Genomic DNA, 20,020 nt, shown 5'->3' on the forward strand with positions numbered 1-20,020 from the left:
AAGTGGAAACAATCCAGAATGTTCCACGTTAAGGTATCTAGCTAAATTATGGTACAATAACATTGGAATATCATGAATCCATTAACATAATTATGACGACGTTTGAAACACGGAAAACTGTTTATGATAACTGAAACTGTAGGTTAAGCGAAAAAAAGACTAAAATATATAGCTATGATTGTGAACAACTATATTAATATGAATGTATGAATATATGGATGAAGAAGGCGGGTCATACACGAAAATGAATAATTGTATTAGGATGTTAGGAATGTGTATAATTTAAACATGTGAAGTAGAAAGTCAAGGCAATTGCACATACAAAAATGAAAGTGGTAAAAATTCTATTTTAAAAACTGCAGTCCTCTCCGTACTAGAGTTCCACTTCTTAAAGTTTTTAACACCATCTGCCGTGTCTTCTGATATTTATTCCGTGTAGTGACTGCTATTTTTATTGACTCAACAGTTTTAAACAACACTGATTTTCAGTTAGGACAAATGTAAATTTAACTCTTTTAGGTAATTTTTTTAAAGCCTTGAAAATGTCAATGCCAAAAAATATTGTATGCCTATTATGTGACAGGCATCGTTTTGCACACCGAGGACAGAGAGGCCTACAGGACAATGTCCCTGCCTTTCTGGAGCTTACGTTCTTGAGGTTGGGTGGCAGGTGAGGGGTAGGAGAGGGGAGTGGCCGCCCTTACCCCAGTGTGATACCCTACATTTGTGGTGAATGAGCAACAGGGAACTGGGTGGGAAGGTTAATGTGGCTTGAACAGTCCTTTGGAATGTTAAATGTGCCAGCTTCTTAAGAGTTTTGGTTCTTTGTTCAAGGACACTTCAGGCTTTACCAGTGTCTTGAGAAACATGTGATAAAGGTTAGTCAAATTGGCCTTCCAGCTGGGACAATGAGGTCTCTTTGTATGACCCAGGGTTTCATCTGCAAGGGTCACCTCTTCATTGTCTCTTCACTGTTCTTAGGTTAGCCCCATAGAAATGCTGCTGGACTTTCTAGAACATCTTTCCAGACAAGCTACCTGGAAGTTCATCGCAGGGATCAAGTTTCCTGAGCGGGAGGTTCTCTTGTAGTTACCTGATCTGGGGAAAGATCACAAAACAAGATGTGGGGTGTGTGTGTGTGTGTGTGTGTGTGTGTGTGTGTGTGTGTGTGTGTGTGTGTGTGTGTGTGTGTGTAGTGGAAACAGGAAAGACTGAAGCTGGAGGGAAAAATTATCCCATATTTTCTGGCTTGAATTTTAGTTAGAGTTCACAGCTCATATTCAGACAAGCCCCCGGTAGAGGGCAGTGGCTGAACAGGAAGCCACAAGTCAAACCCAGCTGTAAGCATTTGTAAATGTTTAAATCCTTACTGGAGTGAGTTATTTCAAAAGTGGAAAACCAGGCTAAAGCCTGTTAGACAGATCATCGCCAAGAAGTATCAATCAGTTTTTGTCTTTCTTCATTTAATTATCTGCACTGTATAATCAACAAACCTCTGGCTTGGCCTGCAGTAAATGACAATGCCGTTTTTCCAGTTGTTCAGGCCAAAAACCTTGAACTCAGCCTTGATTCCTCTCTTGCTAAATACAGTCTGTCAGCAAATCCTGTTGGCTCTACCTTCAAAATAAGAAACCAAAATTCAATCACCTTTGGAGTCAGTGCTTTCCTGAAGGCCCTAGCTAGCTCAATAAATAGGAGAAAGAAATAACAGGTCTACAGACTACAAAGTAAGAAACGAGCTGTTATTATTTGAAGGTAATATGAAACTCCAAGAGAGTCTGCAGATAACATATTAGAACTAATAGAGTTTGGTAAGGTTGGATACAAAAATCAGTTTCTAAATCCTGATCATTTCTATTTCTGAGCAACAAACAGAAAATAAATGCTTTAAAGATAACATTTTCAGTGGCATAAACTTATGTGTCTAGGAATAAATCTAATAAAAGGTATGTAAATCTTCAAAGAAAATAAAATGTTACTGGTATTAAAGAAGACATATTTAAAGGGAGAGATATACTAAACTCACAGAGCAGAAGACTCCATATAGTTAAAATGACAATTCCCCCCAAGCTGATTATGGAATAAATGTAGTACCGATCAGACCCCAGCTTTTTATGGAACTTAAGAAGCCGATCCTAAAATTTATATGAAAGTAGGAAGGGCTAAAGATAGCTAAGGTACTCTCAAAAATAAAAAGAGGACTTGCTTCATGAGATAACAAGACTAATACAGAGATGTAGTAATTATGTCAATGTGGTGTGGAAGCAGGGATAGACAAAAAGACAGTGGAGCATAATGGAGAGTCCAGAAACAGAACTTCCTCCCGCTTCCCACACTCCCTTTATATTTCTCCATAGCCTTTGCCACGATATGCCATGCCATATGCATTCATTTCTTAATTTAGGAAGCACATTTGTACCTCCTGGTACATAGGGTATGCTCAGTAATTGTCTGTGGAATGATTGAATGAATGAACAAACTTACTGAGCCTCCACCATGCATAAGGTTTTATACAGTAAACTATGGGGTGGGGTCCACAGGGCCATGATCATAGGCTCCTTGAACAGCATATCAGAGTGAAAACCTGGGGGCTTTGGAGCAGACACACTTGCATTAGACTGACTGCTCCATTACCTACAATCAGCTATGTAACTTACAGTCACCTCTAAAATAGAAGCACAGGGTTGTTGTACAGGTTGAGTGAAATTATGTATGGAAAGCTTTGTACACAGAATAGGTCCTCAACAAGCGTTAACACCTCTCTGCATTCTCCTCATCTGTACATTGGGCACGATACAATCTTCCTTAAGGAGATCCAATAAGATTCTTCCAAATGAAAACACCCCACGCACCACCTGTCACACAGATGTTCAAAAATGCTAATTTCACATACATTTGAAAAAATAACCACAATGAGGAAGAGAATAAGGGCTAAATGGGTGGAGGGGTCATTTCTAACTGGCGTGGTCAGTGAAGTCTTCCTGAAGGAAGCTAGATCTTGAAGGATGGTGAGAGTTCCTAATAAATGAAGAGCCAAAAGGGAAAGAGAACCTTTTAGACTAAGGAAATGGCATCAACAAGGTCCTGTTTTGGTGGTGGTGGTGCATCAAATCCCAGTGAAAAAAGTTACCTTTGTTCAACCTTTGCAAGCAGATGCAGTGTTGACATCAGCTGCAGGTGTCTCTGATTTGGTGCCACCGCTTCTTTGACTACATGATTTGGCTTCCCCTGCTGAACAGAAGACCTAGGTGTACAGCACACTATGTCTGCTGTATTTAGTCAGCGGACAGCGACTGAATTTTAAACAAAGGAGTTACATGATTAGACCTTTCAGTTCATTCTGGCAGCAGGGTGGAGAATGGATGGGAATAGGCTGGGGGCAAGGGTGGGTGAGATGAAAGGCAGGAGAGCAGGTAGAAGAAGCCTTTGTAAAAGTTTTGTTGTGGCCTAAAGGAAAACTGTGCCTGTGGGGTGTGAGGAGTGAATGCTTCTGAGACATGTATGCTTTGATGCTTTTCCTTCCCAGCCTGAATTCATGCTCTATTGGTGCTTTTTTTCTTTTTTTAAAATAAATTTATTTTATTTATTTATTTATTTTTGGCCGCGTTGGGTCTTCACAGCTGCACGCGGCCCTCTCCAGTTGCGCAGAGCGTGGGCTGCTCCGCACCGCGGTGCGCGGGCCTCTCACCATGGTGGCTTCTCCCGTTGCGGAGCCTGGGCTCCAGGCACGCGGGCCTCAGCAGTCCTGGCACGTGGGCTCTAGAGCGCAGGCTCAGTAGCTGTGGTGCACGGGCTTGGCTGCTCCGCGGCATGTGGGATCCTCCGGACCAGGGCTCGAACCCCGTGTCCCCTGCATTGGCAGGCAGATTCTCAACCACTGCGCCACTGGGGAAGCCCCTATTTGTGCTTTTTTTTCTACTTCCTATTACACACACACACACACATCAGTTCTCATTCCTGTTCTTCTCTTGCAGTGGCCCTGCAAATCCCCAACCCTGTGTGGACCCAATCACCCACTTTCTATCAGAGCTACTGAGCAGGATGGGCTCATTATAGAATTATGACCTGAACTCATGGGACAACCTGAGCCACCTGATAGTCCTTTCATTTGCTTTTTGTCAAATTCCAAGCCCATCATCCTGCACTGAGTCTTCACAACCTTCTCCATCCAAATCACCTGGCACTTTGCCATAACACCCTTTACTCTCAGAAGGTTATCTGAATACCTACTTCACAAAAAAGGTCTTTGGGGTGCACTTTATGCACCTGTGGTTATATTGATGGACACACCTGTCTTTACCTCCTTTCTGCCAATCAGGCCTGAGCAGGTGACGATAATCTGACTGCCTGAATCTTGGCACAGCTGCTGGGCTTGCTCCTCTAGCTCTTATCAGCATTCTGCCAGAGTCTTGAAGGTCTCTGGCTTTATTTCCCAATAACTGAGCCTGGGGCCCATGGCTTCCCATTCCCTCAGCCTGTTTGCTCTCAGCTGTTCTAGGTCAATGCCTTTCCTGCCCTAAGGTCCAGTTTTGCCTTATGCCTTCCATTCCATCCCATGTTATGGGTTGAATTGTGTCCCACAAAAAATTTGTATGTTGAAGTCCTAGCCTTCAGTACCTCAGAGTGTAACATTATTTGGAGATCATATTTATTCATCCAATATATTTTTCAAGCACAAGCACTTTTTGTTACCATATGCCCTCTTCCCCATCCATTAAGAATAATCTTCTTCTCCCCACCCTTCCGTGCTCAACCCTGCTGATGGGACATGCCTCAGGGTTTTTTTCTTAATTAATAGACTTTATTTTAGAGCAGTTTTAGGTTTATAGAGTAATAAGCAAAGTATAGACAACTCCCATGTACTCTTTTATTATCCTTTTAATGTCCATGGGATCTGTAGTGATGTCCCCTCTTTAGTTTCTGATATTAGTAATTTGTGTTCTCTTTCTTCTTTTCTTAGTTAGCCTGAATAGAGGCTTATCAGTTTTATTAATTTTTTCAGAGAACCAGCTTTTGATTTTGTTAATTTTCTCTATTGGTTTCCTGTTTTCAATTTCATTGATTTCTGCTTTAATTCTTATTATTTCTTTTCTTCTGCTTACTTTGGGCTTAATTTGCTCTTCTTTTTCTAGTTTTCTAAGGTTGGAACTTAGATTATTGATTTAATTTTTTAATTTTTTAATAAATTTATTTATTTATTTTTGGCTGCACTGGGTCTTCGTTGCTGCACCGGGGCTTTCTCTAGTTGCCGAGAGCAGGGGCTACTCTTTGTTGCGGTACACGGGCTTCTCATTGTGGTGGCTTCTCTTGTTGTGGAACATGGGCTCTAAGCGCGCGGGCTTCAGTAGTTGTGGTTCGCTGGCTCTAGAGTGCAAGCTCAGTAGTTGTGGCACATGGGTTTAGTTGCTCTGCGGCATGTGGGATCTTGCCAGACCAGGGCTCGAACCCATGTCCCCTGCATTGGCAGGCGGATTCTTAACCACTGCGCCACCAGGGAAGTCCTGATTATGGATTTTAGATCTTTCTTTTTTTCTAATATATGCATTCAATGCTATAAATTTCCTTTTAAATACTGCTTTTGCTGCTTCCCACAAATTTTGATAAGTTGTGTTTTCATTTTCGTTTAGTTCAAAATATTTTTAAACTTCCCCTGAGAGTTCGTGTTTGACCCATGTATTATGTAGAAGTGTGTTGTTTAATATCCATGTATTTTGAAATTTTCCAGTTATCTTTCTGTTATTGACTGCTAACTTAATTCCATTGTGATCTGAGAGCAGACATTATATAATTCCTATTTTAAAAAATTTGTTAAGGGGTGTTTTATGGCCCAGAATGCAGTTTATTTTAGTGAATGTTCCATGTGAGCTTGAGATAAATAAATATGACACAATAAATGGAGAGATAGATCATGTTCCTGTTTTTGAAGATTCGGTGTTGTTAAGATGTTAATTCCTCCTTTATTGATCTAATTATTCAACATAACTACAATTGAAATCCCAGCAAGAATTTTGTGGAAACTGACAAGATGAATCTAAAATGTATATGGAAAACAAAGGATCTAAAATAGTCCAAGATAAGATCAAAGAAGAAAAAAGGTAGAGGATTTAAGTGATCATATTTCAAGACTTAATATAAAGCTATAGTAATTAAGATAACATAGTATTGGTGTAAGGATACATAGATTTATGTAATAAAAATTATTCCATAAATAGACCAACATATATTGGTTGTTTGATTTATGATGAAGGCCGCTTGCAATACAGTGAAGAGAAAGGTCTTTTCAGTAAATGGTGCTGGAGCAATTGGCTATCCACATAGGAAAAAATATACTCTTGACCTTTACCTAATACCATACACAAAATTTAATTCAAATGATTCATAGACTTATTGTTCAAGAGTAAGGGGAAATAAAGACTTTCTGGGACAAACAAAAATGGAGAGAATTTGCCACCAGTAGACCTACCTGGCAAGAAATTCTTTAAAAAGAAGGAAAACAATGTAAGTCAGAAACTTGGATCTACATAAAGAAGTGAAGAGCATCTAAAGAGGATTAAGTGAAGGTAAAATAAAAACTTTTGATCTTGCAAAACTTAGTTATTCCAAGAGTTTGTAGCTACCTTAGAATTTTCCGTTTGTGTTATCTGTGAATGAGGAGAGTTTTACTTCTTCCTCTCTCGTCTGGATGCTCTTATTTATTTTTATTGCCTTAGGCACTGGGTGAAGCCTCCAGTATGTTGAATAGAAATGGTGAGAGGAAACATCTTTGTCTTGTTGCCAGACATTCTTGCCTTATTCCTGATTTTCAGGGCAAAGGATTCAGTCTTTCATCATTAAACGTGATGTTAATAGTAGGTTTTACATAAATACCTTTTGTTAGGTTGAAAAAGTTCCTTTTATTTCAAGTTTTATTAGAATTTTTTTAAGTCATGAAAGGTGCTGAATATTATATAATTTTTAAGCACTTATTGAGATAATCATATGTTTTTTCCATTTACAGTTGACCCTTGAACAACATGGGGGACTAGGGATGCCAACCGTCTGTGAGGTTGAAAATCCACGTATAATTTATAGTTAACCCATCTGTATCCAGGGTTCCTCTGTATCTGCTGTTCCTCCATATCAGAGGATTCAACCAATCGCAGATTGTGTAGTACTGTAGTGTTTGCTGTTGAAAAATATCTGAGTTTAAGTGGACCCTTGCAGTTCAAACCCATGTTTGAAGGTCAACTGTATTCTCTTAATGTAATTAATGTCACTGATTTATGAAAAATATAGCAACTTCACATATTTGGGATAAATCTTGCTTGGTTACAATTTGGCATACTTTTATATTTAATTGGGTTTGATTTGTTAATATTCTGAAAAGGATTTTTTTGATGTCTTTTCTCATGAGGGATACTAGTCCACAAATTTCTTTTCTTGTAATGTCCTTGTCAAGTTTTAGTACCAGTGTCCTGTTAGTTCATAAAACAAGTTGGGAATTGTTCCTTCTTCCTCTTTTCTCTAAAAGAATTTGTATAGGAATGGTTTATTTTTTCATTAAATGTTAACAAAATTTACCAGTGACACCATCTGGGCCTGGAGTTTTCCTTGGGACTGAGAGTTATGTTTATTTTTGTATCAGTTTAGGAAATAAATTTGTCATTTGTTCTAAGTTGTATAGTTATTCAGAATAATTATATTTACTAATTATAATTATTTACAATAATCTTGTATCCTTTTTAACATCAATAGGGATCTATAGTGATGTCCTCTTTTTCTTTTCTAATATTGATAATTTGTATTTTCTTTCTTTACCAGTCTTGTTAGAGTTTTATCAATTTTAGTAATGTTTTCAAAGAATGAACTGTTGGATTTGTTGATTTTCCCTATTTTATGTTTGTCTTCTATTTCACTGATTTTTTGTTCTTATCTTTATTCCCTTCTTTCTAATTTCTTTGATGTAACTGCTAATTTTTTTTGGCTTTTTGAGACGGAAACTTAGATCTTAATTTAAAATCTTTTTTTCCTAATGAGCATTTAAACTGTCACTTTCCCTCTAAACACTGCTTTAGCTGCATCCCACAAATTTTGATACATTATTATTTATTATTGTTTAGTTAAAAATATTTTCCAATTTCCATTATGACTTCTTCCCTCAATTCTTTAGTTATCTCTCTGTTATTTATTTCTAGTTTAATTCTGCTGTGGCTAGTGAACATTGTTGAGTGGTTTCAATTTTTGGAATGTGTTGAGGCTTACTTTATGTTCCAGTACATGGTATTTTGTAAATGTTTAAGTGTACTTGAGAAGAAAGTGTGTTCTATAGTAGTTGAGCATAGTATTTTATAAATATCAATTAGATCAAATTGGTTGATAGTATTTGAATATTTTATATGTCCTTGTCTGCTTGCTCTATCATTTCCTGAAGGAGATGTGTTAATATGTAGGGGCAATTATGGATTTGCCTGTATTTCCCTTTATTTCTTTATTTTTAGTCAATTTTCTTTCTGTATTTTAAAGCTATGTTATTAGGTATGCACCCATTAAGGATTATTGTGTCTTTCTATTTAACTGAATCATCTGTGTGTCTGCTTCTATTGTCTATTTTTCTTTTGATTGTAGTTCACATTTTATGTGCTTCGCACTTTACAATTTTTAATTATATATCAGACTTTTTTTAAAGCGCATTCTGGTTTAATCAGCACCATGACTCTGTGGAGTGGTGTTAGCACCCATCCTGTGGATGAGAGACCAACTCCTTAGGATGCCTGGCTTGTCCTTGGCAGAGGGGGTGACCTGGGTGTGCCTATAAAAGGGCCATAGATATTGAAGTCAGTGTTTTCCCTCAGAGAAACCCTGCCCTTTATTTGGTCATGACAGGAGAGAAATGACTGCCTGGAAGGACTTTTCCTTCTCTGTAGTTAAACTCATCTAGACTTTGTTTCTACAGCCTTTCAGTGTCTTAAAATGAGATATTTGTTTTGTTTCTATTTTTTCTATTTGTTGTGGCAGGAGTAATAGCCTGCTGCTATCATTTACAACCTAACCAACAATAAGTAGCTTATAAAGTTTCTCTGTAGCTTTCTATGGTGAAAATGTATAAAGATGAATTAGAAAAAAAAATCTATCCACTGGCAGAAATAGATGAAAAAAGGCTTGTATGTAGTAGTTTGGGCTTTGGATGGGAGGAAAAATATCAACCTGTCTGCTTTCTAGGTGTTTACCTCAGGTTCAGTTTCCTGGTCACCAGTTCTATCTTACCTTTAGCTGTCTTTCTTAGGTGAGAAAGTAATATAAAAATTGGTCTAAGCTTTTGATACTTCTGCCTGGCACAGCAAATGCCAAAACACTTGGAAGAAATTGTCAGAGAAGAAGAACTCGCACTAAAGATGTCCTAAAAGGAGACAGAACTCATTTGGAAGCAATCTCCTATGAGTGGCAAAAGTCAGGAATACAGAACAATAAGAAATTGAGATAATTGAACTGCAGTCTGAAAGATATAAAATAAATATGTTTGCAGTGGTCAAAGACACAATAGAAGGGCTTAAAATCCTAGAAAAGAATGAACTGTTAGGGAAAGACCAGGCAAGTTTTGTAGAACCAAATAGGACTTCTAGAAAAGGAAAGAAAATTGATTAAATAGCTAGTTAGAGATAGCTGACAAGAAACCTGGAAGGTAAATCTAGGGTAGATACTCAGAAAGCAGCAAAAATTGATAGAGATGGGAAGTGAAAGAAAAGAACAAGGCAGAAGAAAGAGAACCAACATATAACCAAGGATGCCAGAAGGAAAGAAAAGAGGAAATGCAGAACAGATAAAGTTTGAAAAGGTAGTGTTTGAAAAAATTTCCAATTTGATTAAAATTTTGCATAATGAAACTTGAGCAGAATAAATAAAAATAGACATTTAGACACAAGTAAAAATGAATATCAGAGGCAAACCACACACACACAAAATCTTAAATGCAATTAGAGAAGCGATGGAAGAAATTTTCACATATTGAGGTATGGGGAAGCCACTCTGGTCTGTATGTGATTTAACTTAAACTTTATGCTAACCTCAACAGGCTGTTTTGTGGCCTGTCAGGTATGCATTGCTCATCTGCTTTAACCATTAAAGAAAAGAATGCATTAAAAAAATCAAAATGGAGTAACTGTGGTTCAGGCATTCAGGATGGAACTGGGTGGCCATTGTGAATGTGGTTTCAGACATGTTCTGTGTCACCAAGAACCTGAATTTTCTGAACTGTATCAAACTCAAGGACACCACCAACTATTCTCAAAACAATATCTGCTAGCAGCTGCCAGCTGCAACCTTATGGTCTCAAGGTCTCCTCTTGTAACTATGCAACCATCTTGCACCCAATCAGTCCTTACTTAACAAACACCCTTATTTTTTGCCAGCTACAGTTATAATTCTTGACCAACACATTACGTAATTTTGTGGTTTTTGCCTTTATAAGCCTCCCCCATTTGGTAGTCCAGTGGAACATAATTCAAGTGCTTCTTGAATCTGTGTCTCCTGGGCTATAGTTCTCAGTTTGGCTCAAATAAAATTCTTTTCTATTCCTATTATAGATTGGTTTATTGATTATTTCCGTAGACAGAAGGAAGACATTTATCTAGAGGAGTAATAACTAGACCAACAACAGCAATTATAGAATCTAGAAATCAATGGAATCGTATTTTAGAATATTAAAGCAAAGTAGCTGTCAATTAGAAACTATACAAAATAAACTATCATCCAAAAATAAGAAAATAAAAAAACTGAAGAAAAATAATTTAATACTCATAGGGTCTTTTTGAAAAAAGTACTTGAGCATGTCCTTTAGGAAGAAGGAAATTGAACCCAGAAGGAAAGAGTGAGATGCAGTAAACAATGGTAAACAATGTAATTAGCAAATTTGAGTGTTTAGATTACCAAGTAAGCACTGACTTCATAAAATAATAATAATGACAAATTTGTAAGGTATAAGAAATAAAGTTGGAGTAAGATACTATATAACAGTGAAAATGGGATGAAGTGGTAAATTTTTTTAAGGTCTTTGTGTTTGGGAGAAGGATAAGAGCTGTCATATTTGACTTAAAGGCTCAAAAAGAAAAAAAAAAAGTAAGGTTAACCAGTACAATAGAAATGGGATCCAAAGCAGTCTGTGTGGTGAGGAAAGAATAAAGAAGAATATACAAATGGCCAATAAGCACATCAAGAGATGCTCAACATTGTGATCCATCAGGGAAATGCAAATCCAAACCTCAGTGAGATACCACTTCATACCCAGTGGGACCACTGTGATCAAGTAACAAGTGTTAGGGAGAGATCAGAACCCTCATACACTACTGGTGGGAATGTACAAGTGAGCATCTAGCTTGAAAAACACTCTGGAAGCTCCTCAGAAAGTTAAACTTAGAGGTACTCTTTGATCTAGCAATTTTACTCCTAGGAATATGCCCAAAAGAATTGAAAATATATATCTACACAAAAACTTGTACACGAGTGTTCATAGCAGCATTATTCATAATTGCCAAAGGTGGAAACAAGCCACATGTCTATCAGCTGATGAATGGATAAACAAAATTCAGTACATGCTTACAATGGGATACTGTTTGGCCATAAGAAGGAATGAAAGACTGATACACGCTACAGTATGGGTGGGCCTTGAAAAAAGTATGTATGCTCAGTGAAAGAAACCAATCACAAAAGACCATAGAGCAATACACTGAGATTTGAAGAGGGGATAATTTATCATTCCTCTCTCCCTCTCCTAGCTCCCAAATGGTAATCTTACAAGTTGAGAACTCTCCCTGGAAAAGTAAGAGCCCAGAAACTGCTGAGCCTCCCAGTCTCAATTTCCTTTTCCAGATTCATCAAGTAGGTAAGGCATTCTTTCCCCCATGGGGAGGTGTGAGTGTTGGGGACTGGAGAAAGATGCCAGATATGGTCCTCCTATACTTTTTCTTCCTTTGTCTTGGCAACCCCTCTAAACATTGCGTGGTACATTCATTTATTCATTCACTCACCAGGTGTTTATTGAGCACCCCGCCACAGGCAAAGTGCATAATGAAAAATGTAAAGGCTGGGCTGCAGCCTCAGGGAGCTAGCATGTTGTTTGGGGGATGACAGCACTAAACATCTTAACAGTTAAGCAGCCGTCAGCCCCTTTCAGTATTGGATGTTCCAAAGCTCAGTTCTGAAATTCTTGTTGGCTCCATTTCCACTCTCTTCTTTGTTGATCCCATATCTCGGGACTGAAATAATGCCAAGGACTCCAGCCTCAACCTTTCCCTTGAATTCTGTTCTAGTCTGTCTCATTTTTAAAAATGAATATTTAAAAGTCATCTTAAATTCATCTCTAAAATCAGTCTCTGATCTCCCTCCCTCCGCCTCTCCCCAACCAAATCTGCTCACTTCTCAGTCTTCCCAGGAACTGGTATCTCCATTGGTCAAAAAACATGAGGTCTTATCTTGTCTTTTCATGCACCACGTCTAATCCACCTGAAAATCCTGCTAGTTTTACCTTCAAAATATGTCTAGAATTTTATACCATTTCACTATCATCCTGGACCAAGTCATCATCATTTCTGGCCTGGATTATTATTATAATCTTCTACCTCCCGCTTCTGCCTTGACCCCTAAGGTCTATTTCCAACACAGCAGCTAGAGTGAGTCCTTCTAAAGGTTAAGTCAGGTCATGTCATGTCATGATACACCCTCTAGTTGTTTTTCCTCATACTTAGAGGAATAGCCGAAGTGCTTACAATGGTGTGCAGTGTCCTACCTGATCTGGCCCCTGCTCCCTCTCTGACTTCATCTCCTCCTACTCTTGCTCGTGTCCACTGCTCTCCCCTCACATTGGCCTCCATGTTGCTCCTCAACCCACTAAGCATGCTCCTGCCTTATGGCCTTTGTACTTTGTTCCATTTGATCAGGCAGCTCTCCCCCAGATATCTGCGTGACCTCCTCCCTCGCTTCTTACAGGTTCCCACCCAAAATTAAGAGACATCACCCTTAATGTTCCCCGCATCACTCATTACAGTATGATGTACCACGTGTTTCATTACTTGTGTGTTTGAGAACAAATGCTCCAGGAGGGCAGTGATTATTTTATTCCCTGTGTATATTGTTGAATGAATGAATCATTCTATATCTGTTCAAGACATCAATAAAAGAAATGTTGTAAGGCAGTGCACATCTCAGTGCCAAATAAATGATATATACATTTTTTGGATATTAATGATATGTAATTTAATGATTTATATACTATTTTTGCCTATTATTATATATATATTCTTTTTCAGATTCTTTTCCATTATAGGTTATTACAAGATATTGAATATAGCTCTCTGTGTGTATATACTGTCCTATATACAGTAGGACCTTGTTGTTTATTTTATATAAAGAAGTGTGTATCTGTTATTCCCAAGCTCCTAATTTATCCCTCCCCCAGTTTCCCCTCTGCTAACCATAAGTTTGTTTTCTATGTCTGTGAGTCTGTTTCTGTTTTGTAAATAAGTTCATTTGTATCATTTCTTTAGATGCCACATATAAGTGATATCATATGGTATTTGTCTTTCTCTGTCTGACTGACTTCACTTAGTATGATGATCTCTAGGTCCATCCATGTTGCTGCAAATTGCCTATTATTTTTATTGTTATTACCATTCCAATAATTATATGCAACAGTCATCTGTTCATTATTATATATAACAGGCAAGATTGATGTCCTATTATTTTATTTAGGTTAATAACAAAACCTGACATGAGTAATGGATAAAACATGAGGAAATGGGACAATTGAAAGGAAGAGAGTGGGAGTTAAACTTTCCTTCCTATATGACTTACATCATTAAAAAAATCATTTCATTAATGTGCTTCCTATTCTAGTTAGTATAGTCAATTCGTATAGCACAGAAGTTCATTTCCTAAGTTAAATCTACAGTTTCCAGTTGGCATACAAAAAAAGTAATTTCTTAGGAGAGAAAACATTTTGGTCATACACATGGTACACTGGAAATTGATTAGGTTTGATTAATCTGTCTTACAAAAATCTTTACAAAAATGAGTGAAAATATTTTAACAACTTCTGCTCTTTGGAATTCCTTACCAATATTATCTTGTTTACCTGGAGCCTCCTCTTTCTATAAGATGAATTACATTTTCATGACCAAAGTTAGTATCTATTTGAATTTTTTCTTAACAATGTGCTTAATTACAAAGGGATTTTGGCGTAAAAGCAGGACTGATTTTAGCTACGGTTCCTACTTAAGTGTTTTCCTAAATTTCTTTACATTGTTGTTAGACAATGTAAAGAAAGGAACATTTCCTGAGGTATAGAACCTAAGCAACAGAAATGAATGTGTTCATTCAACACATTTATTCAAAGCTATGAGCTAAACATATTGTGAGGAGCTGGACATTCAAAGAATGAATAAGACCCTCCTGCAAGGAGGTGGGTTACAAAACTGACTCAGTGACTGGAATGCACATTATTGATTTTAAACTCTGACCCTTTTTCATGGTCCTGGATGTTATTTGTAGGAATAGTTAAGAAAGCACAGGTTTTCTACAATCTTATGTAGTGACTTATAGTGACTGACTTGCTCAAGGACTGAAGAATACCCTAGAATATTCCTGAGATCACCATCTGTTTTTTATATGTTTGCAATAATATATTTTGCTTTTTGCTAGTGAAGCAGCAGTCTGTTTTATTTTTACTCTACAAGATGGAAGGGTCTTCAGGAGGATGCAGTGTGGGGTGCGGTATTTGGCAGTTTCAATACCGCTGGGGAATCAGGCTTTAGGTAACCAGCTAGGTAACCATGAACGAGCCGCTCTGGGTCTCAATTTGCCCAGTTGGATTACAGCAGCAAGTCTCAAAGTTAATATAAATAACAGTCACCTGGGGATTTTGCTAAAATGCAGATTCTTATTCAGTACGTTGGGATGGGGCCTGAGATTCTGCATTTCTAACAAGCTCTCAGGTAATGAACACCCCTGCTGCTGGTCCGTGGCCCACATACTGAGTGGTAAGGGTGAGAGCAGCATCGTCCAATACAAAGATAAAGTGAGCTATGTATGTAATTTTAAACGTCTAGAAGCCACATTAGAAAGGTAAAAATAAATAGGTGAAATTAGTTTTAATATTTTATTTAAACTCATATAATAAAAAATATTTTAACATGTCATCAATATAAAAATTATGAACGAGATATTTTGCATTATTTTTTCCATATTGTCTTTGATATCAGGTGTGTATTTTACACTTATGGCACATCTCAATTTGGACTAGCCACAGTTCAACTGCTCAATAGCCACACATGTGCTACCGTTTAGGACCATGCAAGGCTAGACCATCTCTGCTGCCAGTTTAAGTGCTGTTAAAGTTATGTTCCTTACATTTCAAATTGACTCTTGCCTCCAGGTGGCGCTAACGTTCTTTGTTTCATCCCTGGGGAAAAAATTATTTTTTTCCACTTGGGTGAGAGCTCTACAAAAGGTCACTTAATATATTTACTTATTTACTCATCTAGTCCCTTCTCTTAATTCATTCATCCTATAATATATATTTACAGGCTGTACTAATGGTTAGTATATTATATTCTCTGTAACTTTGTCCAATAACTTTGTCCAATAAAGTGCAATAAATTATCATTAATTATGCCAAAGTAAATTACAGAAGGAATGCTTAAAGTCATTTTTAGGAATGTTATCCATTCTTGGGGGGAGGTGCTATATAAGTTGATCCCTGATTATATAATATTTTTAGACACAGAATGGTGACCAGCTATTTAACAGAGCAAACGTAGAAACAGGAAAATTGCTGACTAGTATACAAAAGATTTAAATAATAACTTTGTGACATGGTTGTTTTATGAAGAGGAGGAAAATATTTCTCCTCCTTCAGCTTTACCTAATACAGGATGACTGGTACTCTGTACGGTGATTTAGGTGTTGAATTTTCTGGAAGGGAAATGATGAATATAAAAATCTCTATTTCAACTCTATAATTTTGCCTATACTCCAGGCATACTATATGCCTAGAGATTACATTTTCTAGAAGAATAATTTTAACACTCAGACTTAGTTTTAAGAAGGTATGTCCAATGCCCAAGTTTTTTAAAAGCTTGGTATTATTTCTTTTGTCTGCTTGTGGCTCTAATGATAACTAAAATGTCAGGCGTACCATGAACAAGTAGTGTAAATGTGTTAACCCATCCTCACAGTAAACCAATGAGGTAGATACTTTTATTACCCCCACATTTGAAGTGAGGAAATGGATGCTCTAGAGATTAAATAATCTGTCCTGGGCACGTGACCATTAAGAAGAGACAGAGTGTGAACTCACATCCGGTCTGTTGGACCCTCAAGTTCATTCCCTTGCCTACCATACTTATTGAGGAGGCTCTCTTCCTCTGTCTTAAGCTGAATTTGCTGATCAGTCAATAAAAAGTACAGTCTACAATATCCAAATCTATAATATCTGTGAGGTTGTCTTTTATAATGATAAGCCATGAATGTTTAAAACAAGGTCAGAGAGCCAAAAGCTCAGGTATCTTTGGTCTTAGTTCTCATTTGACTTGTGACTCTCTATACCAAGTCACCTAAACTCTATTTTCTGTAAGACAGAATGAATGGGGAGTCTCTTTCACGGATAGATAGGTTGAATTCATGACATGATTTCATGACAACTCATGTCACAAATACAAACTCCTCCCACTTGACCATTGTAAAAATATACTCATTATATTGTTTCATACATAGATTTCCCAACAGTTATGTGCTTTCTTTTTGATGCATATAGTACAAAATGGCATGTGTGCATGCGCTCATGTGTATGTGTGTGTGTGTGTGAGAGAGAGAGAGAGAGAGAGAGAGAGAGAGAGAGCAGAATTGAGTTCAGATCCTTTCTTTGCCACCCTCTGGCTCTTGTTATCTTGAGTCCCTTAGTGAAGCTCTCTTGGAACATCAGTTTCCCCAACTGAAAATCAAGGTTGATGTATTTTTTTTTCCTGAGGATGTGGCATGAGAATTAAGTGAGATGGTATATGCAAAGTCTCTAGCATATATAGCATATAGCATGTATAGCATATAGTTTAGTTAATACTTAACAATGTTAGTTTTATAGAATGATGAGCTAGAAATATTGGCAAGCTACATCCATACCTGCTTACTTTACTTTCTGGAGGAGCTTGATATCTGCTAACAAATGGAGCAGAAAAGTGAGGCTACTCCCCAGGCAAAGAAAGTCTACTCCCCCCAATTCCCCAAATTCTCAACTTTTTATGAAATTGGGCCAAGTTCATCTAATTTATGCAGCAAACTGCTTTAGTTCTTTACTTTGCCTTGGCAATGAAAACCACTCTCTTAAGTCATCTTGTTGAAGGGCTTATGAAGACATTATGGTATTTGGCTCCCTATCTTATCCAAGTTGCCTGGATGAAAAATTGGTCTTTCCTTCCCATCTTTCAGACAAAGGATTTATAACTACTTTAGCATATTATTGAAGCAAAGAGACACGACAGAAACGTTACTCTGGGCTGACTTTTATAGGTCCTGATTTGGACGCAGAGCTTAAAGTTCACAGGTGGAAAAAATACATTGTTTTAAAAATGTCCGCATTTCCTGATATAAAAGGAATGATTTTCTTTTTGTTTTTTTTTCTTTTCTTTCTTCTCTTTCTTCTTCTTCCTCCTCCTCCTCCGTGTGTATGACTGCATCTAAGAACATACAAATCTTGAAACATTACACTGGATTCTTGAAAACAGGCTCAAATGATTTTCCTCCTTAAATACCCTCTTTTGTTGCTGGTCAGGAACAAAGCCACCTAAGCCCCGTGGTCACAGTTCACTTCACACATAGGGAGAAGAAAACTGTTTTAATCCCCTGAAGATGCAGAGACAATCTGCTTCTGACACTAGAAGGGGATCTTGGAAAAAAAGATTCACGGATAGAACGGATGATCTCAGAATATCCTCCAGGGACTCAGAAGGTGCCCAAACAAATATGGAGTATAAAAGTTTCCCTGTGTCATGCGTTTGGGAAAGGAGTGGAGAGTTGGAGAAAGAAGGAAAACTTTATCAAGGAGAGAGGCAGACAATGGCCAGACGTGAATGATATCTTAAAATGGATAAGGGAGATTCAAGCATGGTGATTAGATTGTATACAAGGTTGAACCGAGAGAGAATTTTCCCACGAAGGAAGCTGGGATCTGCTGTCCTTTCTGCGGAGCAGCTCTGAAGTAGATAGTGACGTGTGGTGAACTGGTGGTGGGAGACAATCCAGAAATGGTTTCCCTTAGCCTCTACCCCACCCCCAACCTTGCATTATTGAACGGCCGAGGGTAAGGTGCAGGGGTGCAGCGGCAGTATCAATAGTACAGGCTTTGTAAGCACAAGAAAGTGAGTGTGAATGCCAGCTCTACTCCTGAGTCTGGCAAGTCACTCAGCTCTCAGAGCCCCAATTTCCTCCTCTGGAAATGCAAATAATATCTGTCCCAATAACCTAACCAAGTTGTTGTGAGAATCACATTAGGTAATGGAGAGGAAAGTGCTGTGCAAATTATCCAGCGCTGCAGATGTAGTCTAGTGATAACAACAACCCACAGAACTGATGAATCTCACGTCTGTGGGTTTCTGCAGATCTGAGGTTCAGGTCCGCTGATGAACTCTCCTTCCCTTATCTTTGTCAAATAACAGGTGGGAGGACTTGGTCAGCCTCCATCAGATGGAATTAATCATATTCCAATGTGGAAGAGCCAGCCAACACCTTGCCCTCAGTCTCTCTTGCCCTATAGCCCTGATCAGAAGCGTGTTTCCGTACTCCCTACTATATACCAGACCCCAAGCCAGACAACTTACCTAGGCTTTCTTACTAACTCTCTGGTTTGCGGAAGAGAAAACGGAAGATCCAGTAATGAAGACACTTGCTCAAGCTGACACAGCTGTGAAGTGGGAGGACCAGGATTCTCAGGCAGGAGCTCTCTTTTCCCCACAGGGTACAGGGGCAAGTATGGTTTTCCCTAGTTTTCCCCACCTTACCTTTCCTCTCCTCCTCCTTATCACCCTCCTCTCTCCTCCCTCTCTTCCTCTTCCCCATGTCTTCTCCTTCTTGAGGTATGACGCTTTCTTTACTAAATAAACACAGGAAATTTAAAAAGGAATGAAAATACAGGTGAGCAGGAGTAGAAACTCTGCTAAACGTGCCTTTTTCCAGAGTCCTCAGGGAAAGCACCAAAGACGTAAACTCTTGAATACATGGAGTTTCTGTGGTGTGTACAGCCTACATGGGTATATGCCTGTCTCTGTAAGAGCTTCTTGCTTTAAAAGTATTGTTCCTAGGGATCCCTCCTGCACTGTTGGTGGGAATGTAAATTGATACAGCCACTATGGAGAACAGTATGGAGATTCCTTAAAAAAACTGAAAGTAGAACTACCATACGACCCAGCAGTCCCACTACTGGGCGTATACCCTGAGAAAACCATAATTCCAAAAGATACATGTACCACAATGTTCATTGCAGCACTATTTACAATAGCCAGGACATGGAAGCAATCTAAATGTCCATCAACAGATGAATGGATAAAGAAGATGTGGCACATATATACAATGGAATATTACTCAGCCATAAAAAGGAACGAAACTGAGTTATTTGTAATGAGGTGGATGGACCTAGAGTCTGTCATACAGAGTGAAGTAAGTCAGAAAGAGAAAAATACCGTATGCTAATGCACATATATGGAATCTAAAAAACGGTACTGATGAACCTAGTGGCAGGACAGGAATAAAGATGCAGACGTAGAGAACGGACTTGAGGACACAGTGGGTGAAGGGGAAGCTGGGCAGAGTGAGAGAGTATCATGGACATATATACACTACCAAATGTAAAATGGATGTCTAGTGGGAAGCTGCTGCATAGCACAGGGAGATCAGCTCGGTGCTTTGTGACCACCTAGAGGAGTGGGATAGGGAGGGTGGGATAGGGAGGCTCAAGAGGGAGGGGATATGAGGATACATGTATACATATAGCTGATTCACTTTGTTG

General features: G+C 38.3%; 1 long non-coding RNA gene across 1 annotated transcript in view; it reads right to left on the reverse strand.

The window, feature by feature from the left end:
• The window catches only part of LOC309662098, a 306,967-nt gene that overhangs the window by 187,503 nt on the left and 99,444 nt on the right, over window positions 1–20,020 (reverse strand). The window lies entirely within an intron of this gene.

Source organism: Balaenoptera physalus, assembly GCF_965194825.1.
Source record: "Balaenoptera physalus genome assembly, chromosome: 5".
Taxonomy (NCBI): domain Eukaryota; kingdom Metazoa; phylum Chordata; class Mammalia; order Artiodactyla; family Balaenopteridae; genus Balaenoptera; species Balaenoptera physalus.